Source organism: Myotis yumanensis, unplaced genomic scaffold (genome assembly GCF_028538775.1).
Source record: "Myotis yumanensis isolate MYYU_CA2020_CCGP unplaced genomic scaffold, mMyoYum1.0.hap1 SCAF_11, whole genome shotgun sequence".
Lineage (NCBI taxonomy): Eukaryota > Metazoa > Chordata > Mammalia > Chiroptera > Vespertilionidae > Myotis > Myotis yumanensis.
Genome location: NW_027223762.1, coordinates 12,546,658 through 12,573,118, shown reverse-complemented (window position 1 = coordinate 12,573,118; position 26,461 = coordinate 12,546,658).

Sequence of the window (26,461 nt, the reverse complement as noted above, 5' to 3'; positions counted from 1 at the left end):
AAACAGAAGGGACACTGGAAAACGAAAGACTGTGCTAACGCTACCCTGTCTTGTTAGGGGAACCCCCTTCCTGACATCTGATGCAGGTCTTCGAAGCAGGCCTCCTCCCAGGATCTGCCCTGAATTCCTGCAGCTTGGCTCAGCTGGCCTGATTGGAAACTGTGCCTCCTCTTGGAGGTCCCTGGGCCAACTGTTGCCTAAATCATGGCTGAGACAGGAACTGCTACAGGAACAAGCCCTGCCAACCCGGTGCCCCTCTAGCAGCCCTGTTGGTCCCGGGGAGCCATTCTGTTTTGCACCTGGGCTCTCAGGCACATTCTGCACACCAGGGGTCCTCAAACTATGGCCCGGGGGCCACATGCAAATACAAATATTGTATTTGTTCCCGTTTTGTTTTTTTTACTTCAAAATAGGATATGTGCAATGTGCATAGGAATTTGTTCATAGTTTCTTTTTAAACTATAGTCTGGCCCTCCAACAGTCTGAGGGACAGTGAACTGGCCCCCTGTTTAAAAAGTTTGAGGACCCCTGCTGCACACCAACCTCAGGCCCGTGTTAGTGGCTGAAGGTCAGTGTGGAAACGGGGTGGTCAAAAGGGACATTAGCATTAAAGAGAGCTTAGAGAATCTAGTCTTCTGCTCAAAATACCATCTGGGAACAGCAACATGGGTGGCATCTGGGAGCTTTTAGAGGTGGAATCGCAGGCTCAGCCCAGACTTACAGGGTCAGGAAGTGCAGTTTAAGGAGGTTCCGGGTGTTTTGTGGGCACTTTAAAGTTAGGGAAGCCCTGGCCTCAAGCCTTGCTGCATATCAGCTGCCCGGGGAGCTTTAAAAATAGACCAATAGAATCAGAACCTCTAGGAGATGGGGGCGGGCACTGTTTGTGTTTACTTTTTTGTTTGTTTTTTAAGTTAGAGTTTCCCAGGTGATTCAGATGAGTAACCAAGGTTGAGAGCCACTGGCATCCCGACTTGTTTGTTTTAGAGATGGGGAAACGGAAGCCCAGAGAGGGGAAGAGGCCTCAAACCTGGGCTCCTGACGGCTGACCCAGGCCGTCTCCCTGCAACCCCTGCCACCTGTGTCCCTTCTCATTACCAAGTGAGCGTCATGGGTCCCTCTTGAGTACTGAGACTTTCCAACATAGATTCCTGCAACGTTGCAGTTCTTTTAAACAACGTACCTGTTATTTGAAATATTAGAAACTCTTTAATTACCCTTCAACAGGGGAGTGGCTAAGTAAGCTATGGTAGAATACCATACTGTACAGTAATAAAAAAGAATGGGGTGGATCCGCACCTAGAAACAATGCCTTTCAGGGTATAATGTTGAGTGAAGAAACAAAGATGCCCAATGATGAGAGACACTTAAAAAAAAAAAGAATAACAAAACACACCAAAAAACAAACACACAACTAATAAAAGACTACATATTCTATGGAAAGCTACATATATATGCGTGTGTGTGTGTGTGTGTGTGTAGGGGGTCACACACCTTACCATTACTTAAGGCTGACAGTCAGCGGTTCTCAACCTGTGGGTCGTGACCCCTTTGGGGGTCGAACGACCCTTTCACAGGGGTCGCCTAAGACCATCGGAAAAACACATATATAATTACATATTGTTTTTGTGATTCATCACTATGCTTTAATTATGGTCAATTTGTAACAATGAAAATACATCCCGCATATCAGATATTTACATGACAATTCATAACAGTAGCAAAATTACAGTTATGAAGTAGCAACAAAAATAATTTTATGGTTGGGGGGTCACCACAACATGAGGAACTGTATTAAAGGGTCGTGGCATTAGGAAAGTTGAGAACCACTGGTCAAACGGGTCATTAGTTTTATCATTAAAATTTTATTTATCTTTTCACATGGAGAATGTATTTTAACACTGCTCAGTGTAACTTGAAATCATTCTTAAGTGGGAAAACATTTGGGACCTTCTAGATGCTTTATTGATTAACTTAGATTGACATCCAAATTCTGCTTCTTGCCCTCTGAGTCCCTTGCATTTGGGAGCTTCAGTTTTTCATCTCCTTTTTAAAATGGGAATAATACCCCCCAGGGTTGAAGAAAGAATCAACAAAATGAAATGAGACCCTTTGCCCCCACCCCACCACGGGGTGGGGTGTAAATATCAGGTTAATGTATAAATATCAGGTTAATGTCCTCTCCTTGGCTTCCATCCTTGTCTCTTCCCGCCCAACCTCTATCTGTGCCTCCCCTGCTCTGGTTTCTCTCCCTGAACTTGCCTTACTCTCCTGCCCCAACTTTTTAACACATGAAATTGGAGGACCCAAGTGAGTCTTCCTTTTCTCTTGGCATTTAGGCAGAGTCCCCAAAGGCCAAGAACCATTCAGTAGGTGCCAAATATGCCGCACCCTAAATCGGGGTGCTGGCCAACTTCTGCTGTTTTGAGTAAGAGTCTGAGAAATCAATTGTGCCACCATCAGCTCCTCAGGAGACAGCAGAGGCACATGGCCAGCCTCTCTCTGAAGGGAAGTTATCCGTGGGCTGTGTAGGGCCCCTGCTGCTGCTGCTGAAGGTAGGAGGTCTCATAGAATTTGACAGATGTCCCCAGGAGTTTGAGGAGCATCAGAGGTGGTCTCTGACCCCTGAAAAGCCTCCTTGTGAGAGGGTACCTTGGGAGGGCCTGACCTTCCACGGTGTTGGAAAATCTCACTTTTCCTGTGTGTCTCCTTTATGCTCACACTACTGTCATGCAACACTTCTGACACCAGATGTGTGGGGTTCAAACAATTCTGCAACACCAGCTGGGTGTCCTACTGAGACAGGCCAGTAAGCCAGGACAAGGGAATAGAAAAACTGAGACAGACAGCTGAACAAACTGGCCGAGCAATTTACAGCCACATACAGAAGGTCTCTCCCTAGAGATAACATCTGGGCCTCAGTCTTATTTCAGCTCCAGGCCCAGAAAAGCAACAAAACCAGGTGGGTGATGCCAGGACCAGCTGCAATGACCAATGACTCTGCCCTGGCACTGAGCAGTCAGCGGAGCATGACCCTGAAAGGACACATCTGGAAAACTAATATTTTGCTGAAACCCTCCCCTGAGAGCTCCCCTAAGATTCCCACCTGCAAGAGAGAGAGAAAAATCCCCAAGACAAAGGACCCTGTGCACGCTCCCTCCCGGAAGTATGCCTGCGCCTTCCCTTCCCTTTCTTTGCCCTACAGGCACCCATCTCCTAAACTCTAAGGGGCTCCATGAGACTTGCAACCAGGGGAGCAATGGGCAGCGGCAGCTCGTCCCAGGCTCACCCCCCACCCCCCCAACCTGTCTCCAAGACCTCCTTTCCTTTGACTTCTCAGTGAACTAAAGCAGCCTCACCTTGGCTCATTTCTTTCCCATAACAATATAGGAACCAAAGCAGCCATGCCAAGGTCTCTCCTGTTGCTTCTTCTATGCTAAGCCCTTATTGTTTCACTATCCCCAGTTGTAATACTCATGCCCCCAAAGGCACCTGGACTGGTATTGTGAAATCTTTCCTGCACGACGTCAAGAGCTTACACACTACCGGCCCTAGGCAGACCCACTCAGGGCTACGCACCCTGTCCAGTAACACTACAATTCAACTCAATTCTGACGAGGTCTACCTGGAGATAGAGTCCAGTCCCCTAGGTTAACAGCTCAGTCCCACAAGACTGTCCCCCTCCCATACACACAGACTTTAGACACCAATTGCAAGTCCAGGCTGTCACTTGTGCTTCTGACCAACCTGCTCTAAGTCAGAGATTCTCAGGACTCCATCCTGGTTTGATTAATTTGCTAACATGGCCCACAGAACTCAAGAAAACAGCTCACTTACTCTTTACCAGTTAATTATAAAAGTATATGGCTCAGCAACAGCCAGATGGAAGAGATGTGTAGGACAAGGCATGAGGGAAGGGACACAGCTTTCATCCTCTTTCCAGGCGCACCACTCTCCTACCACATGTTCCTATCCCAGCTTCGAAAACCCATCCTTTGGGGGTTTATGGAGGCTTTATTACACAGGCATGATTGATTAAACCCATGGTCGGCAAACTGCGGCTCACGAGCCACATGCGGCTCTTTGGCCCCTTGAGTATGGCTCTTCTTAAGCCTTAGGAGGACCCTAATTAAGTTAATAACAATGTACCTACCTATATAGTTTAAGTTTAAAAAATTTGGCTCTCAAAAGAAATTTCAATCGTTGTACTGTTGATATTTGGCTCTGTTGACTAATGAGTTTGCCGACCACTGGATTAAACCATTGGCCATTGGCGATTGAACTCAATCTCTAGCCCCTCTTCCTCCCCGGATGTGGAGGGGTGAGACAGGAATGGGGTCTAGGATGGAAAGTTCCAACCCTCTGGTCATGTGGTTGGCAACCTTAGGTGCAGCCTTTGGAGACTTATGGGCTTTCCAAAACCTGCCTCATTAACATAATAAAAGGCAATGTGACCCTTCTAATCACTCAGAAATTCCAAGGATTTAAAGAACACTGTGCCTGGAACCTGGACAAAGACCAAATATACATTTCTTTTTAGAAATCAAATATCACACAGGATTTGGTGGAGCAGGCATGGGGGCGCAGATACAGGCCCCTGGAGAGGATGCTGGAGGACCAAGTGAGGACTGGTGGAGCCAGAGGGATCCGCGACGCTGGAGGCCTGGCCTGTGTCAGAGAACCCAGGTCAAAGAACCTCAGGGATTCAAGAGGCTCCAGCGGACCCCAATCCCCCATCAGAGAATCTAGCTTTGCAGTCTGCCTACCTGAGGGCACAATGCCACACGTGGCTGTGAAAAGAAAGCTCTCCCTCCCCTTTCTTGCCCAAGCTTTCCACCCACGGCAGCCTAGCTCTCCCGAATGAGAAAGGCAGGTGGAGAGAGAAGAGGATGGGCTATTTTCCTCTGCCCTCACCGCTTCCCCAGCCTGAGTGGGGGAAACCTGTTCAGTGGCACAGAGCTTCACTATCCTAAGGAGTGAGATATTTTATTCCATGAGAGGGACCAGGAAAGGGTGCGCTGTCTGCAGGGAAGAATGGATCCAAAGGAAGGTTTGCAGGGGCTGGGAGAGAATAAAGGTGCTTTCCGCTTGGGCCCTGTGTCCAGGACATTCAGCAAAGCGGCCACCTGGGGTTGGACCCCTCACTTGGGTTGGCAGCCAGGCCGTCTTCCAGGCACGTGGAGCCTCCTCCGGGTGTCAAACCTGGGGCTTCTCTTTCTCGTTTGGTTTCAGGATGCAGCCTGGCTTCCTCATCTGCAATTTTTCCTGCCCCATTTGAAGATTTCAAAACTCAGGTGTCACAAAAGCTCTTCCCCGGTACCTTCCAGGTACCAGACCCTGTGTGCCATCAGGGCCCCAGCTAGGAGGAGCCCAGCCAGCCCGAGGGCCCCTGCGAGAGCAGCACCTGCTAACATTCTGCTTCCCCAATGGGGCCTCCGAGAGACCCTGCCCTAGCCATGCTGAGCACAGCCCCAAGGGGGAGCCCTCTCTCCCCTGGCCCCTCACAGCTTCTGCAGGTAAGACCCCACCTGCTGGAAGGCTCCCTGTAATCGCCCCTGTAAGCAGGGGTCTTGACCCAGCGTGTGACCGAGTCTCCAATGTGTGACAATGACTTAAAGAGAACATAAGGACCACCCACCAAGTGATCAAGTCTCAAACTGGACTCTCCTTCCTCCTTTCTCATATCGCCAGGAAACAAAGCAGTTTTCCCCCCAATTCAAGGCCAAGGCCCTTGGTCATTCTCTTTTTTCTTTCCCTGTGACCATCACCCCCAGGCCCTCTCGGCCCCTGCCCACTGCCTCCGATGCTGGGCCCAGGTGCTCACACCTTACCCAGCACAGGGACAGCACACGCTGGCCCCAGAGCTTGGTGACCAGAAGCCAGGAGCGTCATCCCTGAGAGAGGCCTAAGCATTGACACATACTTCCTGAGCTACTCTTATGTGCCAGGTGAGGCCGCTGACCTCATGGCACTGATATCCCAGGCAGGTAGAGAGAGAAACAGTAATTAGTTTCATAAATGAATGTAAAATGTCAGTATGGAAGCATGCGGCCAGGGGGCCTCTCCGGGGCTCATTTCAAGGCTCTGTAATCAGCGGGATCTTGGGGGGAATTCTGTAAAGGGAGAGGCCAAGGCGGCCGCAATGCACAGTGAAAGACAGCTGAGGCGGGAGAGGTAGGCAGAGGCCATTCAAGGCCTTGTTGCTATCTGGGCCTTTATTCTAAGAAACGAGAAGCCAATAAAGGGTTTTAAGAGGGGAAGTGACAGGATCTGCTTATTGTTTTAAAAAGATGACTGGTGGCTGTGTGGTGGAGAGACAAGGAAGGAAGCTGGGAGCCCCGTCAGGAGGGGGAGGAGGCCTAGCGCAGGCCGGCGGGGTGGAGAAGGAGAGAGTGGGAAAGAGACGTTTGGGAAGATGGGCTACGTGTGAGAGGGGAGGGAGGAAGATGCCCGCTGTCTGGCCTGTGCACAGGCACGGGAGCAGTGCACGTGCTGAGTAGGGATCCCTGGGCAGGGTTGAGTTTTTCTTGGAAGAATGTGGAGGGAAGTCATACATTCAAGGTTTGGAGATATGGATCACGAGGTGCCTTTAGGACAGGCGCTCGAGAGATGTCAAAGAGAGAAGGCGTCTATCAACTCAAGAGAGAATTCGGAGCCTGAGATATGCGGCGTCCGATGTGGCCTTTCCAGGGTGGTGGGCGAGTCTGCCTGGGGAGGGAGGGTGGAGGGTGGAAAGAGGAAAAGCCAGTGGCTGCAGGTTTGTGTCATGGAGAGAAAAACATTTCCAAACTGAGGGTGCTGCTGAGAAGTTAAGGATCTGAGGCCTGGAAAACTGGGTTTTAGCAAAGCGGGGCGGGGGAGGGGGGGGTCATCGCTGATCTTAGTGGTGTGTGCTCCTTGCCCCTGGGCGCCTGTGCCCACCTGGGACTTCTGCTTGCCCCTCAGAGGAGAAAGAGGGTAGGATCACCACCAAGGCCCCTCCCAGTTGACCATCATTCCAGACAACCATCATGGAGGAGGCAGGCTTTAGCAACTCCCTGGCCTTCCTCCTGCGTGCATCTCACCACATCCTCTGAGTGTGTCTTGGGGTCACACTCCTAGAGTGGGTGGAAGGGGATTCTCACTCATTCAACCTTCTGTTAGCCAATTGTAGGTGTTAGTGTGGGAGACAGAAAAGAAATAAGATACGATCCCTACCATCAAAGGCCTTAGCATTTCTTTGAAAAATAAAATCTAGAGAGACTGTAAGTAAAGGAAAGCCACTGAAGGGTAAGCCCCTGAGGAAAGCTGCTTGGAACAGGCAAACCTTGAGCCAGGTCTAAAAACAGTGTTGTATGCTGATTGGAGGAGCTTGATCAGAGGCATCGGGTCAGCCATGAGCTGATGGCTGAGGGGTTGGCCTGCACGTCTGGCTGTGGAGGGGGCATGGCTGCTTCAGTCTGACCCTAGCCCAACGCATAGCAAGTGCCACAGGTCCAAGGCCACATGGAACAAGCAAAAGCAGGCGTCATCCTGTAGGAACCCGTCCCCTGACCAAGACACAGACTCACAGCAACACAGCAGAGCCAGCTGGGTCTGTGGAAAAGATCTGAGTATGGCAGTGTGGTGGCCCTCACCAGACCTAGCCCTCCTTCATCCCCGCAACCAAATCAACAGAGGGTCATGTCTCACCTTGTCCATCCACAAGCTGCTTTCTTCCTCTCGCTCTCCACCCCGGGGCGGTGGGTGCTGCAGGGCTCTTCCCTGAGGTCTGCCCGCTGCACCTTCAGCCCAGGACAAGTGTCTCTGGGTGGCTCGCCGTCTCTAAGAAACTCCACTGCCCACACGAGGGAGACAACTCCTCCCCTTTTCCTCCTGCCTCCAGCCCATCTCTCCAGCATGTCCTCCTTCCCACCTCTGGGTTTGTTCTTCCCTTTTCTGTCATCACGTCTTCTTTTCATCACTGGGCCTCTTCCCTCCACCAGTGAGTGGTGTGGCCTCTGGACGGGGCACAAGACCCTGGCCCGGGCCTTTGAGGCCTTTCACGATAGGCCCAGAGCCTTCCTTCTGGCCTCATCCTAAGACTCCCTGTGAGCTAACCACACACCTCTGGCACCACACTGCCTCCCCATCTTTGCTCAGGCTGTACCTTCAGCCCCCAACGCCTTCCTGTTGTCTTCATCTGACAAGTCCCTTCCCACCCTCCAGATTCATCTCAAACCCCATCTGTCTCATGCGGCAGCCAAGCCAAATGCATGAGTTTGCACTTCGGAGTCTGACATCTGACCGTAACCTGGCAGCTGGGTGTCCCTGGGCAAGTTACTTCATGTCTTCTGAGCCTGTTTCCCAATCTATAAAAGAAAGGGGTGATCCATACCTTAAGGGGGTGAGGATTAAATGAAATTAGGTGAATGCAGTACGCAGCCTGGCACCTGGGTCCGGGCAGCGACTCAGGAACCCTTGCTACGGGAGCCTGTTTCCAGTCCCTCCCACCGGCGGGGATCTCGCCCTCCTCTGAAGCTCTAGAACACTTCTGGTCTCTGCCGGCACAAATTGGCCATCTATTACGGGCAGCAGACTCCTCTAATGTAGGAGCTCCTTTTGTAGCCCTTTGGGTATTACAGGAAAGGTATTTGTTGAATGGAAATAGAAATTGTTGACGGATCTGTAATGACCCATCCTGGGGAGAACAAACACCTCCCTGAGCCTGGAGATGCTCCAGGGCCAACAGAAGCCAGCAGCTGCTTCCTGACGCCACCAGCTCACCATCTGGTCTCACACCTCATCTCAGTGCCTCAGACCATTTTAGCCACTTCCCGGTTCCTCCTGTCTGTCCAGCACAGTGATGCTGGGCAGGAATGGGCCTGGCTGAGCAGAGATGATCCCCAACAATGGCCAACAGCTGGGCCCCGATGGATCCTGCCTCACCAGCTTGGCCACTCAACATGGCCTCCTCTTGCACTGTGCAAATGGAATGCCACACTCAGGGAGTTCCTTCCCCGAGTCCCACTTTTCTTTCCAATCAGGTGACCTCAGATGGAGGCACCTCCACCCATTAGAGATGTTAGCACTGATGGTCCCCAGTGAGCAGGTGGCAAGCTCCGGAGGAAGTTCAGGGCCAACAAAAAACTGCGCGGTCAAGCTCTGCTGACTAAGGAATATGTAAGGAGGACGAGCCTACACTATCCTGTCACACCCCCCCTCACCCCAGGACAGTACGTGTCTATTTACAGATGCCCATACAACTCAAAGCAAAGAGAATATGTCCAGGGTGGTGAAGACACGTCTCTCCTTACTCAGCCCCTTCCTCTGGGGTGGGAGACCAACACCATTCGGGCGAATTAGCGATCTGTCACCAATTAAGGGGTCACCCACACAGAGAGACAAGGGCAAGCTCCTCCAAGGGACTGGACTTTACTAGCAAGGTGAGTGGGGGGTGAGTTCATCACCAGGCCAGCAGCCTCCCCAGCCTGGAGAATTCTCTAGAACCCCAAGGTAAATTTTAATCTGTGCCCCTGGAAAACCACTTTGCCATTTCCCCTACTCTCTTTGGTGTTCTTCCTCCAACTAGGCTTGTTGACACCCTGTGTCTTCTCCTATAACAGCACTTATCCCCAGTCTTTGGCAGACCACAGGTCTGTCTCAATGCAGGCACAGAGCTCCTTGAGGCATCTGTCTCTCTATAGCCCCAATTGCCAGTATATACTGGCACATAGTAGCTGCTCAATAAAAATGTGTTGAATAGAATGAAGCCATGAATTAAAAGGTGGATTAAAACCTAGAAGTTAAACTCCTCCCATTGGAGTAAGGAAGCAATAAGACGAAGGCTCCTTTTTCTATCTGAGAGTCTCTGTTCTGTCTGTCTTCCAGGCTCCAAACCTCCGCCATCTGACTCCCTTTTCTTGCCCTTCACCCCACAAAGCCCTTCCTGACGACCCAGGTGCCAGGGACCGCTTTCCTCTCTGAACCCCCAAGCTCTGGCTGCCGGGTCCCTTCACCTGGTATGTGATTTGTCCTGTTTTGGCTCCTAATTATTTTTGAGCTTGATTCCCTCTTCCTGGAAGCAGCACAGGGTGTGGCCTAAAGTTAGCATTTTGTAAATTAGTAAAATGACTGAGTGAACTGCTGAGTGGCTTTACTTCCAAGGGATATTCCACATTATGACACAGCTCCATACACATCTGTGGGCACCCCGAACCTTTCATGTCTTCCCCAGAGCACACCTGCTATGGCATGCGGCACATGTGGGTGTGTCCTAGCCACGCCCTTCAGTGTGCATAGGACACTCTGGGCCCTCCCATCCCACACCCTCTGGGTGCCCCTGCTCCCACTCCAGTACAAGTGTTTCTTTCTCATCCCTAGCGTAGAAAGACCTCAGGGCTACGGAGTGGGAGCCAATGTCATCCCAGCGTTGGTCCTGACTTGCTGAGAGGTCTGGCTCTCTCTGCTTCACCTTTCTGTGCCCACATCTTTTTCTTCTTCCTCCCTTGATTGTCATCATGAAACACAGGTTTGAGCCTGGTGTATAGTAGGTGTTCTCTCTGATCCTTTTTGCTTTCCCTCATGGTTGCAAAATAGCTGCCACATCTCCAAGCGTCCTACTTGTACACAATGATATCCAAAGATAGGAAGGAAGAGCAGCTTTTTGTGTGTATCTTTCTGCTTTTTGTCAGAGGAAATCTTTCCCAGAGGTCTCCAGCCAACTCCTCCTCAGGTCTACGAGGCAGAACTGGGTCACCTCCTCACCACTCCTAAACCAAGCATTGGCAAAGGAGATGGGATTTCCACGAGTGGCCTAAACCAAGCATGACTCACCTCCTAGGGCTGGTACCACCTTCCTTGAGCATATTATTGATCAATATCTAAACGAAATTGGGATTCTACTCTCCAGGTGGAGAGGAGGAATGGCTGTTGGCGAGGCAGCCAGCCATCGACACCAAGAGCTCACGCCAGAGCAGGCTTCATCCAACTGGGAGAACAATAACCCCTGCTCAGTGGAGTGCCGGGCAATTCATTTTATGTGAAAGATGCATTTTGAAAACCTGCACATTTTAAAGCTCACATCAATGAAAACCAGTCCTGACAAAGTATGGTAGTAGTTTCCGTTGACTAGCTAAACACAGTTTATAATTCAGTTGGCCTGCTGGGTTTCAACTGTGCAATTTGTGAAGAATTTTTAAAACTTTTGGGGAGCCCTGGCTGGTTTGCTCAGTGGATAGAGAGTTGGCCTGTGGACTGAAGGGTCTCAGGTTCAATTCCAGTCAAGGGCTCATGCCTGGGTTGTGGGCTTGATCCCCAGTAGGGGGCGTGCAGGAGGCAGCCAATCAATGACTCTCTAAAATCAATAAAAATATATTTTAAAGAAACTTTGGGGGATTTGCATTATTTCATGGAGGCTTTACTAACATTTTAATTAATATTTATTTGATTAAAAATTTTAATTGATTTGAGAGAGAAAGGGAGAGGGAGAGTTAGAAACATCAATGATGAGAACCATTGATTGGCTGCCTCCTGCATGCCCCACACTGAGGACTAAGCCCACAACCCGGGCATATGCCCTGACTGGGAATCAAACCACAACCTCTGGGTTCACAGGTCAATGCTCAGCCACTGAGCCACACCGGCTGGGCTATTAATATTTTAAAATATCTTTAAAATTTTACTAATATGTTATGCAAATTTTCTGTTTTGCTTAAAATACGATATTATCTCTAAGATGAGTTGCTCAGGCAGCTGTGAGGTATGTGGGGGGCGGGGAGGGGAGGGACAGTTATGGTTTGTTTTCCCCAGGTACTGGGAGGATTATGTGGATTGGAGGGGCCAGCAACCCAATGGCAAGACTTTAGGCAAATTACTCTCTGCCTCAGTTTACCTGATTTGACCAGCTTGCTGGTTGAAAGGCCCCTCTATTGCTGTAAAAGTCTATGATTCTGAGGATCCATAATGCGTCTAAAATGTTATTAGCATAAACATTGCATGCTTTATATCCGAAAGCACACAAAGTGTTTTTTAGGTTCACTGCTGTGCAAAGAGATAAGCAAACAGTCATTGGGAGGGAGAGTTTGAAGTCAGGAAGGAGCCAGAGGCCAAGCAAAGCCCGATTTTCTCCTCCTCCTTCAACAAGCAGGGAATGTTCTTGCCCCTTGAGAAGGGATGGGGGGTAGAAGCCTGGATTCCATTCACAGCAGTGGTACTGCAGCCTCCAGGGCTCTCTCCTGCCCGCCCAGGAAACATGAGTGTGAGACTCGGGCAGGCTCCCTCTGGCTGCTCAGAAAGCAGCTATTTTCCTGAATTTGGCCCTAGCAGCAGTGACTTGAGAACCGTTTGGAGACGGGAGTAGAAGGTTGGTGGGCAGTGACCAGGCTCCACCCAGCTCCAGCCCCCAGAACAGAGGTCCCAAAGCAGAACTGAGGGTCACAGGGGTTTGGTACAGCCTGGGCTGTGGCTTCACACCATATTTTGAAACATTTTTTAATTAGTTGGTATCTTCAAATGAGATAATTCCATATGTAAAACTTCATATTGCTGGCTTCTTTTGAAAAGTGGATGATCTTACAACTTGAGGACCTACATTCCTGCGTGGTAGTAACTGGCTTGAGCTGAGTGACTGCCTCCTCCCTCGCATGGAGCATGTGCTGCCCAAGGTCATCGCGGCCCCACCACTCCCTCTGTCTCCCTGCAGCTGCCTGAACCTGAGATACCTGGTGCAGCCGCTGGGCATTTGGCTCCTCCTGGGTGGGCTCCCACGCTCCTGCAGCCCAACTCCTTCCAGGATGCCAGCTAGTTAATTTCCCAGCATCCCTCCCACTCCTCCTTTATTTGGGCTTGCAGTCCTCTCTCTGCTCTGATGTTAGTTATTAATGATCTCGGGCAGCATTATTAGCCACCAAGCACTCAGGTCACAGGAGGTGAGAGTCTCTGTTTGCATCCCTGGTGCCTGCACGAGGGGTCCAGTGTTCTATGCTGAAGGCTTGCCTTTTCGGAGAAGCACTAACCTGTCAGAGACGCGCCTGCCTCAGGAGCGCGAGTGGGGTGTGAAGGGGCAGGAAAACACACTGTGCCAGGAAGGATCGATGGAACTGGGGATGTTTAGGAGAGAAAAGAGAAGGGCCAGGCAGTGTGATCCTTCCTTTACACATATGAAGGGCAGTCATGTGAGAAAAGGTTGGAATGAGTGACTATTGTTAATAGCACTACTATTACTAGCCACTACTACTAACACTAGTGAGCAATCTTTATCTAGTGCTTACCATGGTGACCAAAGTTGATAACTATAGTATTGTATGATTCAAATTTCCTAAGAGAGGAGAACTTCAATGTTCTCACCCCTCATCCCTAAAAGATAAATATGTGAGATGATGGATGTGCTAATTAACTTGATGGGGGAAATCCTTTCATAATGTATACATATATCAAATCATCATATTGTAAACTTTATTTTTTAAAATATATTTTTTATGGATTTCAGAGAGGGAGGGAGAGAGAGAGAGAAACATCAATGATGAGAAAGAATCATTGATTTGCTGCCTCCTGCATGCCCCCCACTGGGGATCAAGCCTGCAACCTGGGTACATGCCCTGACTAGGAATTGAACTGTGACCTCCTGGTTCTTGGATCAATACTCAACCACTGAGCCACACCGGCTGGGCTATACTGTACACTTGAGATATGAACCATTTTCCATTATACCTTAATAAAGCTGAAAAAAAGAAGAAAAACAATAAAGGCCCAAACCAGTAGACCAACATCTCTAAAGTACTAAAAGTCAAAACTTCCAACCTACAATCCTATATCCAGCAAAAATATCCTTCACCAAAGCATGCTTTTCCCATAACTTTGGTTGGCTCAGTGATGGAAACCATCTTCACAGTCCCCTAGGCACAAATCTGGGTATCAGTGCCTTTTCTCACTCCCTGGCATGTGCTCTTGACTCTTCCTTCAAATCATATATTCAGAATCTGACTGTTCTTTCTACCTCCATTGGTCTTTCTGGTCTAAGCCACTATCATCTCTTGCCTGGATTACTGCAATATCCTGCTATTCAACCTCTGTATTTCTACCCTTGCTACCCTACCATCAATGAGAGGACACAGCAGCCAAAGGGATCCTTTTTAAACCGATGTCAGTTCTTTCACTCTTCTGCTCAACACTCCCCACTGGCTTCCCACCTCACCAAGAAACGAAAGAGAGCCTTACAACAGTCTGCAAGGGCCTCATGTGATGGAGCCCCTCCCATGTCTGTGCTCTTTCTCCCTCCCTCTTTTGCTCACTCTAATCTGGCCATTGTGGCTTTCTTGCTGTTCCTAAAACACATGAGCATGTTCCTGCATCAGGGACTTTGCTCAGCGGTTCTCAACCTGTGGGTCTCGACCCCTTTGGCGGTCGAATGACCCTTTCACAGGGGTCGCCTAAGACCATCCTGCATATCAGATATTTACATTACGATTCATAACAGTAGCAACATTACAGTTACGAAGTAGCAAAGAAAATAATTTTATGGTTGGGTCACAACATGAGGAACTGTATTTAAAGGGCCAGAAGGTTGAGAACCACTGCTCTAGACCCAGTAAAATCTGGCATCTACAGGCCTCACTCCCTCAGCTCTCTACCTAAGTGATGCCTTATCAGTGAGATCTTTCCTAACCATCCTAAATAAACTAGCAACGCAACACACATTCTCTTCCTCCCTTATCTTGCTTAGTTTCTTCATAACACTTATTCCCTTCATATTCAAGTAAGTATTTGTTGGATGAATGAATGAACAGAAAAACACCTATGATGCAAGGCTGAAGCTCAGATAAAGGTCTGTGAGAGCTCAAAGGAAGACATCTATTATTTATGGGGCATCCTCCATGGTCTAGCACTGTTGGTTATATCATTTAATCTTCATTATCAGCCTGTTAAATAATTCATTGCCATTGATTTACAGAGAGGTGTTGAGACGCAAAGAGGTTAAGTGTTTGCATTGTAAATGATGGCGAATTCCAATCTAGGTCTTTTCTAATTTCACCTATGTACCCATTGCATCACACAGCAAGGAAACCCTGTCTGGCTAGGTGAGAAAAGAGGGAGTAAGTATCTGAGAGGCTTTCTGGAGGAGGTGGCACTGTAGTTCCCGTGAGGTAATAAAAAAAAGAACCATATTGGTCTCTGTACCTGGTTCCTGGCACAGAGCTCCTAAAAAATAACCCTTGCGATTTTTTAAGTGACAAGAGCACAGGGAGCATCTTTTGTTCTAATATTTGGTCTTTGACGCCCGTTCCTGATACAGAGTCCCTAAATCCCTGGGATTGCCTGGGTGACAGCAGTGTCTTTTGTTCTGATGAGATGACTCTGGTGGGTTCCTGGGTGGGTGCTGGTCACTCACCAGAAAGATAAAGCCATGATCAGAAGCTTGGAACTTTCAGAACAACCCCCCATCCGCCAGCGAGGAATCGGGCTGGGGATGGGATGAATGATCCCTCATACCTATGTGGTTAGGCTGCAGAAAATCCCAAAATGCGGGGTTTGAAGAGCTTCCAGGTTAGTGGAGGTGTTTGGAGAGGACATGGACACTCCTCACCCCTTCCCGCAATCCTTGTCCTACCCATCTCTTTCATCTGGCTGTTCCTGAGTTATATCATTTTATGATAAACTGGTAAACAGTAAGCAAATTGACCCGGCCAGCATGGCTCAGCGGTTCAGCGTCTACCTATGAACCAGGAGGTCACGGTTCGATTCCCGGTCAGGGCACATGCCTGGATTGAGGGCTCAATCCCCAGTAGGGGGTGTGCAGGAGGCAGCCGATCAATGATTCTCTCTCATCATTGATGTTTCTATCTCTCCCTCCCTCTCTCTTCCTCTCTAAAAAAACAAAACAAACAAAAAGAACAGCAAGTAAATTGTTTTCCTGAGTTCTGTGAGCTGCTCTAGCAAATTAGTCAAACCCAAGGAGGGGGTCATGGGAATCTCTGGCTTAGAGCCAATTGGTCCGCAGCATAGGTGACAAGCTAGACTTGCAATTGGCATCTGAAGTGGGGGGAGGGACAGTCTTGTGGGACTGAGCCTTAACCTGTGGAATCTGACACTACCTCCGGGTAGACAGTGTCAGAATTGAGTTGACTTGTAGGATACCCAGCTGGCGTCGCAGAATTGCTTGGTAGGGAGATCGGAGGAGGGGAGTCCCCATACACCTGGTTGTGCGTGTGATAGCCACGTGAGGGTTAAGGAGGCACACAGGAGAAATGGGTTTTCCCTAACACGGCTCTCAAGGCATACGATGTAGGCAGGAGGTTAGCGTCGCTCACGGTAACAAGGGGTTGGGATGGAGGATAAAGTTGCTAAAAGGAGAGAGACGTTCCAAGACATACTCAGAGGTGAGGTGATACCAATGGCAACCTTTGCTCATTCACAATTCTGCCTGAACTTTCCAACAATTAGAGCTGTCCCCAAAGGAGCCAATGACCTAGGAGGCAATCAGGATGATAGCGCTAACGATTCCTTATCTGTGTAGAGTGCTTTCGAGCTTACAGCGTACTTTCACATGCCACCTCACTCATCCTGTGACGGCTCTGCAACCTGTGACGAGGCTGGGGCGATTATTATTCCCCCCGTGTGGTCGACGAGGAGGCTGGGGCTTAGCTATTAAGCACTGACATGGGTCTTGCCACTTGAGGTTCGATTTTCTCTCAAAGTAGTGAAAGCTCCATCCTTGAAGTGTTGGGCGGGAGTCTCCTCGTGTCAGACTGTTGTGGAGGGAGGTTGTGTGGACAGCCAGGACGAAACAAAATGGGCTCTGTGGACTTTATGGTCCTGGATCAATCGATTTTTTAAAAAGTTTTTATGATAGTAAAATATATATAACATAAAATTTACAATTTTTAGCCACTTTTAAGTGTACAATTCAGTGGCATTAAGTACAACTTCACATGTACAACTATTACCACCATCCATTTCCAGAACTTTTTCACCTTCCCAAACTGAAGCTCTTTCTCCATTAAATACTAACTCCCCAAGCCCCTCCCCTGGTCCCTGGCAATCACCATTCTCCGTTTGTCTTATAAATTCCACTATTCCAGGCACCTCATAGATGTGGAGTCATACAATATTTGTCCTTTCGTGCCTGGCTTATTTCACTTGGCAAAAGGTTTGCAAGGTTCGTCCATTTTGTAGCAAGTATCAGAACTCCATTCCTTTTTAGGGCTGAATAATATTCCACTGCGTGAATATACCACATGTTGTCTATCCATTCACTGTTTCTGCCCCCTTCCGCAGAAATATTTTCCCCTCTAGGCTGCTAGTTCCAAGAGCAATGCCCCAGCACCCTCTCTCCTAGCCTTCTGCATGTAAATGGGGCTATTTGCACATTTGCACCTGGAAGTACCTGCTTAGGATCAGATCCCATCGTGAGGGCCAGACTTTCTGGAAGTTTCTAGGAGACAGTACTGTGTAGGGCCAGGCACTAGAACTTCTCTTTCCTTGAACAGAAATGGCAAAAAGCTCCAAGTTCTCTCCCTTCCCCAAACCATGTAGCTCAGCTCCCCAGGCTGCCTACGGAGAGCGGGAGAGTGGTGGTCCATGGGGAAGAGCCACGGTTTCTACCTTGGACCCTCCCAGGATCTCCCAAGAATTCCAGGTCCTGCGCAGTCATTGCAGCTCCAAGTTGGCCAGAACAGGGAGGTGTGGCCACCTGTTGGGCACTGGGGGTAGTGCAGCTTTGGGGCCCAGGGAGGCCACATCTTTCCCAGCTAGGCCCGTTGCAAGCACTGGCCACATCCCTGCTCCAGCCCATCACCAGGGGATGAAAAGCACTTGTAGGCTGAAATTGCTGAACAAAAAGCTAGATAAAGTCCAAAGAAAAATACAAGAACGAAACAAAAGCAGCCGCCATATCCAGACAATGGGGTTTTATTCAGAGCTAAAAAGAATTAAGCTATCGCCCTGGGCTGGTGCGTCAGTTGGTTGGAGCATCATCCCATACACCAAAAGGCTGTGGGTTTGATCCCTGGTCGGGTGTGTATGGGAGGCAATGGATGGATGTTTCTCTCACATCAATGCTTCTCTCTCTCTCTCTCTCTCAAATCAGTGAGCCGGGGCGGGGGGGGGGGGGGGGGGGGGCGGGGATGAGCTATCAAGCCATGAAAAGACATGGAGGAAACTTAACTGCAAAGCACCGAGCAAAAGAAGCCGATCTAAAAAGGCGACATACTGTACGATTCTAACGATATGATATTCCAGAAAAGGCAAAACTGTGGCGACAGTAAAAAGATCAGGGATTGGGAGAGAGGGATGAACGAAGAGGTGTGCACGGGGCATTTCCAGGCAGTGAAACTACTCTGTCTGATACTACAATGGTGGGTACAGGTCATTATACATTTGTCCAAACCCACAGAACGCACAGCACCAAGAGTGAGCCCTATCATGACGTGTCAATGTAGGTTCATGGACTAAAACAAATGAACTACTCGGGGGAGGGACGTTGATGGGGGCGGGGGGCTGTACATGAGTGGGACAGGGTGTATGTGGGGGACTATGGGGTATGTGGGAACTTTATGTACTTCCTGCTCAATTTTGCTGTGAACCTAAAACTGCTCTAAAACGGTGGTCGCCAACCAGTGGTCGGACCACTGGTGGTCCGAGAGGTCCCAAAGGTTGGCAACCACTACTCTAAAAAATAAAGTCTATATATTTAAAAAAGCAGCCCCAGATACCCCGGCTCTGTGCAACAAGGAGGGCCACCTTGCTCCCCACTCCACGGGTGCCCAGCTCTAGGCTCAGAAAGCCTTGTTCTCCCCAAGGGTCTCCCAGCCCGTTCTCTTCTGATGCTTCTCTTTCCTGCCGGGCAGGGATGAGAGGCAGCGCTTTGCCTTGTAAGCACAGGGGCGGGGTTCTTTGCAGTCCTTCCAGTCCTCTCCTTGGTTGCTCAGCTGAAATGCCCCCTCTTCATGAGGCCTCCCCTTAACCCTCAGGCACCCCACCCTCCCACTTTCCTGTCTGGTTTTCTGCCCAGCACTCAGCACTACCTGAAATTAGCTTACTTGCTTCCCTATTGCATTTGTTATTGTTGTTAATCCTTACCGGAGGACATTTCTCCATTGGTTTTTAGGGAGAGTGGAAGGGGAAAGAAAAAGAGAAACATTGATGTGAGAGAAACACGATGGGTTGCCTCCTGCATGAGACCTGACCAGGGCCCAAGCCAGGGAGGAATCTGCAACCAAGGTACGTGCCCTTGACTGGAATCGAACCCGGAGCCCTTTGGTCAGCAGGTCGACACTCTACCCACTGAGCCACACCAGCCAGGGCACTTACCTATTTCTTTCAGTCACCTCCTAACAGAATGAAGGCCCCACCAAGGCAGAGGCTTGTCCCTAGTGCCCGGAACACTGGGTGGCACAGAGTAGGAGCTCAGTGTATGTTTGTTGACTGAATGAGTAATTGGGTTACTGACCAGTTGCATAACCTAGGGTAAGGCAGTTAACTTTTCTGGACCCCAATTTCCTCATCTGGAAAATGGGCAATTAGACTTAATGACTGTTCTCTTTTTGCCACAAGGCTCTGAGTGTTCTAACAAGTATCAGAATGGCCTTGTTTTCCCACTGAGGGCTTCTGCCAGACCATCAGGTGACTATGAGGTACTTAAGAAGAGACTTCCTAGTGGCCTAATGTCGCCTGGCCTTTCAGGCTAGGTTTGTGGGTGCAGGGAAGAGGTCAGAGTGTGTGCTGGGTAGATTGGGGTGCAGGGAGTTCCTCCCCTAGAATGTGAGCTCCAAGACAGTGGCAATCTTGCATTTTAGTCATTCATACAGCCTGTGTGCCTAGAACAGTGCCTGGCATACAGTGGGCTCGATAGATAGTCATCCAATGAGTAAAGAAGCAGTGCCAGGCACGCAAGCAGCACTCGCTCCTGCGTTCCCACTCTGGGTGAGGGTTCTCTTTGGGTCGTGTGTGGTGTGACAGCCACAGTAACAATCCCTTCCCTGGGTGAAGCCTTTGCAGTGTTTGCAGATGCATCATCTCACTTGAGCCTCATGACAACCCCATGAGATAAGGACCATTAAGTGTTATTACCCCAGTTTTCAGATGAGATAACTGAGGCTCAAAGAGTTTGACCTGCCCAAGGCCACATAGCTGGTAAATGGCAGAGCCTGATCTCAAACCCAGGTGTTTTGTTTTGTCCTTTATTTTTTCCCCCCTCCAGACTGAATGCGTGTGTGTGTGTGTGTGTGTGTGTGTGTGTGTGTGTTTGCTGGTCATACAAAGCTATGTGTGAGCAGAAGAAAGCCTTGTGCTAGAGCGAGGGCCCTGAGGAGAGACAAGGTGGATCAGAGAAGAGATGCCTGGAGCCAGCGTGGGGCTGAGCCCATAGCCAGCCCCGTGGACGGGCGACTCCCTGCGGGTGGGGGTGGGGTCAGGGGGCTGAGTGAGGAGCAGGAGGACATTCCTTCGCCTTTTAAGTGTAGGGAGGGGCCTTCTAAGTGCAGTGAAGCAGGCAGAGTCCAAGCCTCCCTCCACTCCCAGTGCCCCGTGACCCCATGGCCGCCAGAGAGACCGCTGGCCTCACGTAGGCACCGTGGCCCCTCAGGCCCAGACATGCCAGACTCCAGCAGGTCATGCCCGGGGCACAGATGCCAAGGATGTGGGCAAACTGGTTTGAGGAACACAAAAACCAACTCAAATCTCTTTCCTTTCCCACACAAGGTACCGGACCTGCCCGTCACCCCCACGCCAAGAAGCACCCAGCACCCAAATCTCCCGACTTTGCCGAAGTCATTTCTAGGCCTCCCTGAATCACACACACACACACACACACACACAGCTCCCCCCCCCCCCCCCCCATTCCTCCCCTGGGAGCCCCCAAGCTGAGCCTGTTGTTCCCATCCTATGGATCTTCCCTGGCCCCTCTTCCACATCCACAGCCTGTGTGGTCCCCCTGACCTGGCGCTGACCTGGGGCTTACCATGAGCTTATCTGTGTGTGCCTGCTCCCTCCCTGCCTGCTGCCCCAGGAAAAGACCCAGCCCCCATGCTGAGCCCCACCTGTGCCTGGCGCTGCTGTCACAGGTGCCTGCCTCCTACCCTCAGCCCGGATCAGAGAGCCCCGGGAGTCAGCAGCTATCACACCATCCCGAGGCCGTGTCCCCGAAGCCAGGAGGCAGCGATGAGGAAATGGAGAGGGACAGGGGAACGGAGGCCAGGGCAGGCGCCCGCCCACACACTTACCTGCCCAGCAGAGCAGAGGTCATCTCTAAAGCTGGTCAAGGGGGACAGGGGAGGGGGGCGGGCCCATCTGCAAAGCCAGTGCGGAGAGGTGCCCTGTCAGCATCCCTTCTCCTGAGGGAGGGGCAGGTTTCCTCTGGACTCCCCAGCCAGACCCAAACGGGGAAGAGGAGGGATGCCTTGGGTCCCCTCCTCCATCAGCCACCGCACGGGAGCCCCACGCCGGCCCTTCTGCGAGGGCCCAGCTCCGGACTTGGAGCCCTTGCTTCCCAAGCAGCGTCACCTGGCCCCGGGCTGGCAGGGACCCCGCAGCAGGGTGGTTGCTGCCCAGTGTAGCTAATAGATGTTCATCGACCACCTGCTCTCCCGGCCGCGTGCTAAGGGCTTCACAGTGTTCTCTCGTTTACTTAATGGGGTGGCTCCCAGGTCTGTCTCTGGGAGCAACTGTGGGGAGGGGCGTTTCTAACCGGGTAGGGTGACCCCGTATCATTATCAAGTGTCCTGGTGGGAAGAGAACAGTAGGTTTGGGGGACCGTCTGCAGGCCTGCCTCCGGGAGTTGTGTGTGATGTACCCAGAGGGGCAACTGGGCCAGAGGCAGCCACTAGAGGGCGCCAGTTAGCCGTGCGAGGCTGGCAGCAAGGGGGCAAGGCCTGTTTGAAGAGAGTTGCAAGCAGAGGGCAGGCAGGTGGAGGGTGAGCTGGGAGAGGGCCCAGTAGGGCCCTGGCTGAGCCTGTGCCCATGCCTGGCCGAGGCCCACCTCCTCTCACTCCCCCACCCACCCAGGGCGACAGCAGGCTCCTGGGAATCTTGTGAGGGAATGAGCGCCCTGGCATTGCTTCCCTCTCCCCATTTAACCTGGCCAGGCCCTGCCAGGTGCTTGGGGCAGCATGGTCCACCCTGAGCTGGAGACCACAGACCGCCGGGCCTGCTCTCCGGATGGGCAGGAACTGGCCACAGATGGCCTTTCTGGAGAAATGGCCGGGTATCAAGGAGATTCCACGGCCCTCCTAGGGGTGGGGGTGGGAGTGGGGAGGGCAGGAGGCAGAGTGGAGCATTTGATTAGGAGACTGGATTTGCCTTCTCTTCCTTAACCCACCCTCACTACCCGTGAGGGCCCAGGCACAACCCTCAAGTCTCAGAGCCTTACCCGTGGGGAGGTTGGAGGGCTTGGCACCGTGAGGAGCCCACTTCTCACCTTCCTGCCTGGCCACTGCGCCATCCGGGAGGCCACCCTGCAATCGGATGAGGGATTGGCCTCCCGGAGGCAAACTCTGTTCCCCTCTGGACAGTGCCCTGCTCCCAGCCCGAGGACGTGAGGTTACCGAGGCACAGAGCAGGGCCAAGCGGGCCTGCTGTTCAAAGTGGGACACCCCAGGCCACGGTTCTAAGTTCTCTCCGGGAGAGAAGGCACACAAAGCGGTGTTGGGGACCATCAAAAACCACACATTTCGGTGGCCGGCAGCCCTGGGGTGCAGCTCTGATATTGGTAGCTGTGTGGCTGTGTGATGGTGGGCACATTATTTCACTTCTCTAGGCCTCTGTTGACTCACTTGCAAAAAGTAACAAGACGCAGTGGTTCTCAACCTTGGCTGCACATTAGAATCACCTGGGAATCTTTTTAAAATCCTGATTTCTGGGCCTCATCCTCCGGAAATTCTGTTTCTTTGTTATGGGGTGGGGCCACAACATCAGTAACAAAGAAACAGAATTTCCGGAGGATGAGGCCCAGAAATCAGGATTTTAAAAAGATTCCCAGGTGATTCTAATGTGCAGCCAAGGTTGAGAACCACTGAACAAGAGTATTTTGCAAGGCAGGTGTAAGGATTCAATGCAATAAAGAACAACTGAATGCTCGTGGTGGGGGGTGCGCTGAGCGGCTCCAACAGGGCCCTTCCGTCTCAGCCCGGCTTTCCCTCTGTCATGGGAGTCCTTGTTTGCAAGAGAACAAAGATGGACTTTATTGATTTTTTTTTTTTTAAGAGAGAGAGGAACATATCGATCGGCTGCCTCCCACAGGCCCCCTACCAGGGACCGTACCTGCAACCCAGGTATGTGCCCTGACTACAGGCAACCTTTTGGTGCCCAGGATGATGCCCAACCCATGGAGCCACAATGTTCGGGGCCAAAGATGGACTTTAAAAAGCAGTATGTACACAAGCGAATTTTCTACTTGACAGCGGCATCAGCAGATGTAGGAAGACATGGGTGCCTCAGTGCCAACAGACTCGACCTTCTTAAGACTCATTCATTCATTCATTCATTCGTCCTAGATTACAGCTGTTGTCCTGACATCGTTATGAATAGCCTCCTTTCACTCTTGAAGTGCCCCAGTTTGGATGATAAATTATATGATCAGTCTACCCACTGTGCCAGGTCCTGTACTAGGCCCTGGGGATCCAGAGATGATATGCACAGCCCCTGGCCTCCAGGGCTCGCCGCCTGGGAGGACACAGACCAGGAGACGACCGGGATGCAGAGTGAGGAGGTGGGGGCGGAGAAGCGGCTGTGTGGCCAGCTAGCCCCTCTCTGCCCTTCAGAACCAGCCAAGAAACATCCTTTGATGTATCTGCCTTCCTTGGTTTATTTACTTTTACTTATTTACAAACCAACTTCGGGGTTAATGCAGGCCACACATTTCCTACCAGGCAGATACACGAGGTAGCAATCCTTTCATTCATTGTGCCCTTTCTCTCCAGCCCCAGCAGCTGCTTTCTATTCAGATGTTTGTGTGTTGTTGTTTTTTTAAGAGTCACAAATATCACTTCTGTTGTCTTCATGATCCCCAAAACATATAAATGTTCCAGAAGCAGGGTCCTAATGTGTCTTTCTATTCTCAGGGACAAGTACACCACAGGAAAATGACAATGAACTGGAGGCACGCTCTGAACGGCCAGCTCCTTGTAACATATGCCAGAACCGCCGCCCCCCCCCCCGCCCCCCTTCCCCCCACACAGACAGACACACACTTGGTGAGATGTCTTAGGGAAAAGGAAAGGGGCACAAAGAGAGAAAACGAGAGGAAGGGGCGGTGATGTCCTCTGGGGTTGGTTGGGGCTTGAGGCTGTCCCCTCTGGGCCTTTGCCAGACCCTCTGCCTTGGGTCGGGGGAGGATGACTGCCCTTCCCAAGGGACCACAGGTGGGGGGCGGGAGTTGTCTTGGAATGTGGAGGCTTTGAGAGGCCAAACCTTTCTGCCAGGTTCCCACACCTCCCGCCCATTCTCCTTGGCCCAGGCTTTCCCAGTGAAACAGCGCCCTCCCTCCCCCACCCACACCCTCCCAGGTCTCCGCTCAGTTAACGCAGAGCATCGGGTCCCACATCAGCAACAGAGTCTCCATATCTGTCCAGCTCCAGGCGGCGCGCTGGAATCTTATCTCCCACCTGGGGATCAGCTCATGATTCTATCTCACCATCACCCCGGGGTCATCGCTGGGTGAACATCGTGACAGTACACAGGGAAGGGGGCGGGAGAGAACATCGCCTTATTTGGACGTGCCGCCCCCAGAGGGGAAGAAAAGGAAGGAGGGGGAGGGGGATGAGAAGCAGATAGGAGCAAAAGGAGAAGAAAGAAGGCCTGGTGATTCTGAGAATTCAGGGTAACTGGGGACGTCATGGTGGGGAGTGTTTCCCCCGGCCGGTGGGTGGGGGCAAGGCACGGTGACTCGGGCCCTGTGACTCATGGGTGAGACTGGCCCCCAGATCCAGAAGTCATTCAGTTAGTAAGTCACTCGTTCTTTCAACACACAGTGTTTGAGCTGTTATGCTTCAGACTCTAGACGAGGCCCTGGGGAGGGACAGAGGGCTGACAGGACCTGGGAGGGAATGGCCTAGAAGCACAAGGAAGCTCCACTGCAGGGGCCAGGTGTGCAGGGGCCAGGTGTGCAGGGGCCAGGTGTGCAGGGCCCAGCGCAGATGTGACTGGAGGCCACTCAGAGAGAGTGGCCAGAAAAAAATGCCCCAAGCGGGAAAGAGGGCCGGGGTGGGGAGGGGATGTTTGGGGTAAGTTGTGTGGGAGGAGTAGGCAGGAGCCAGACAAGGGAGGGGAAGGGAGTTTCAGGCAGAGGAGGGAGCGTCGTGCTTGCAGGCACGGCCGTTGTTGGAGGGAAGGTTTGGGGAACTGTAAGTAGTTCCTAAGAAGGTGAAGCAGGGGGTGGTGAAAATGAGGTGGAAGAGGAGGAGGAAGCCAGGCCCCAGGCCCCGAAGGAGCTGAGCCACTGTCCTCCAGGCAGGGGGCGGAGCGGGGGGGGGGGGGGGGGGGGGGGGCTGTCCTGTGCACCCAGGACAGCGAGCCAGAGGGTGGCTGGCTCGCTCAGGAGCAGGGCTGCCTTCAGTCATGGCGCTCTTACAAGTCCGGCCTGTGCTGGTTTTAGCACACGCCGCCACCCAGGCCACCCCCCAGAGACCCCCGGAGGTCCAGCCACTCCCCAGTGGACAGATGAAAGGGAGCTTGCCCAGGCCTCTCAGCCAACAAGTGGCCGAGCCAGAATCAGAAGCCAGGGCCGGCTGAGCTCTGAGCCACTTCCAAACTCGGCCACCACCGGGCCTGCGAGGACCTCCTGTGAACTCGCTGTCCACGGTATTTTACAGCTCCTCCTCAGCCGTGGCCAGCTCCACCGGATGCCCTTAGAAACAGCCGGCAACCCTCCCTCCCATGCCCTGTCGATCCCATCGTCCGCGGCGGGGGCTCCCCGCTGTGTGATCTGTGCGTCTCAGAGCACCAGGTGTCTAGGGAAGCTTCCAGGGCTCCTCGTGGGGGAGCTGCAGCCGGGGCCCCTCTAAGCTACAGCCCACCCAGATGACCAGGGTCCCCAGGAGCCACCCTCATCCCTAGAATTCTTTTTTTCAAATAAGAGACCCCTCTGACAACCATGAGATCGAGTCCAGCCGGCGTGGCTCAGTGGATGAGCGTCAACCTATGAAATAGGAGGTCACAGTCAGGGCACATGCCCGGGTTTCGGGCTTGATCCCAGTGTGGGGCATGCAGAAGGCAGCCAATCAGTGATTCTCTCTCATCACGGATGTTTCTCTCTCTCCCTCTCTCTCCCTCCCTGAAATCAATAAAAATCTATTTAAACAAAACAAGCAAACAAAAAGTCACGAGGATGGGCCCTGGGTACAAGAGTTTGCTTCTGTTTGAGCAACAAGCCTTGCCCAGGCCCTCGGTGGCTCCTGCTCACACACGCGGAGGAGAGAACATTTCCCCGTGGCTGAGGGTGCCGGCATCGCCAACATTTCCTTGCTGGCGATAAATCCCCAAACATATCTTTGCTTCTCATCCTAACATAGAACCG